This window comes from Sinocyclocheilus anshuiensis, unplaced genomic scaffold (genome assembly GCF_001515605.1).
Source record: "Sinocyclocheilus anshuiensis isolate Anshui unplaced genomic scaffold, SAMN03320099.WGS_v1.1 scaffold1993, whole genome shotgun sequence".
In the NCBI taxonomy this organism is placed as follows: Eukaryota; Metazoa; Chordata; class Actinopteri; order Cypriniformes; family Cyprinidae; genus Sinocyclocheilus; species Sinocyclocheilus anshuiensis.
Window position 1 is genome coordinate 198,238 of NW_015540847.1, and position 1,131 is coordinate 199,368.

A 1,131-nucleotide genomic window follows, 5' to 3' on the forward strand; every position below is an offset into this window, starting at 1 on the left:
GACATGGTGCCCTTTTAGGACTGGCAGGAAGAACTGACAGGCTCGACATACTGCTAGTATTTCCAGGCAGTTGGTGTGGAAGCCTTTTTCCGCCTTCGACCAGTGGCCGAAAGTCGGTATGCCCTCGCACAGTGCCCACGAACCTGAGTTGGAGGCATCTGTCGTGACAACTGTCCTTCTGTGAACCATCCCCATTGCCACGCCCTGTTCTATCCAACGGGAGCTCTTCCAGGGAGTCAGGGCCGATACAGAGGCCTGCCTCACCCTGATATGCAGGCGTCCGTGACGCCACGCATGGAATGGAACCTGTGGATTCAACCAGCGCTGAAGGGGGTGCATACGCAGCAGACCCAACTGTAGCGCTGGCGATGCTGCCACCATGAGGCCCAGCATCCTTTGAAACGCTTTGAGAGGGCGAGTGGTACCAATCTTGAAGGAGGTCGCCAGCCTCCGTAGGGCGGCGTGACTACAGCTCTCATTTGGGCTTAGACAAAAATTGTTCCCAGGAACGATATTCGCTGGCTGGGGAACAACGAGCTCTTGGCAAAATTGACCCTGAGTCCCAGGTACTCCAGGTGGCTGAGGAGTAGGGCTCTGTGAGATATTAGTTCTGCCTCCGACTGGGCCAGGACGAGCCAGTAGTCGAGGTAATTGACAATACGGACTCCCATCTGTCTCAGAGGGACATGCACTTCGTAAAGGTGCGGGGGGCCAGGGACATCCCAAAGGGAAGGACCGTATATTGATAAGCCACACCCTCGAAGGCGAATCTCAAGAATGGCCTGTGACGAGGGGTTATCTGGATGTGAAAGTATGCATCCTTCAGGTCCAGGGAAAAGAACCAGTCTCTCAAGCTAATTTGCGCGAGGATCTGAATGACCTAGGGCGTGATTCAGGTGTCTGAGATCGAGGATGGGCCGGAGGCCACCATCCTTTTTGGGGTTTGGGGATCGCTTTATTATGCCTATAACCCATTCCGACACCCCGGGGATGGCCTGCCAGGTCTCGGCCCGCGTGACGAGGGGTTGAATTAACTCGGGGGACTGGCCACATGGGGGCAGAACATGTACGAGTGATGGAAGAGGAAGTTTGCTCTATTTTTGAAAATGTTTGTGTTTTATTATTTTTCCT

The 1,131-nt window shown here is 54.3% G+C and overlaps 1 protein-coding gene across 1 annotated transcript in view; it reads left to right on the forward strand.

Annotated features, from left to right (window-relative positions):
• Positions 1-1,131, forward strand: part of cntn1a (contactin 1a) — an 88,625-nt gene that overhangs the window by 18,418 nt on the left and 69,076 nt on the right. The gene's annotated exons all lie outside the window — the stretch shown is intronic.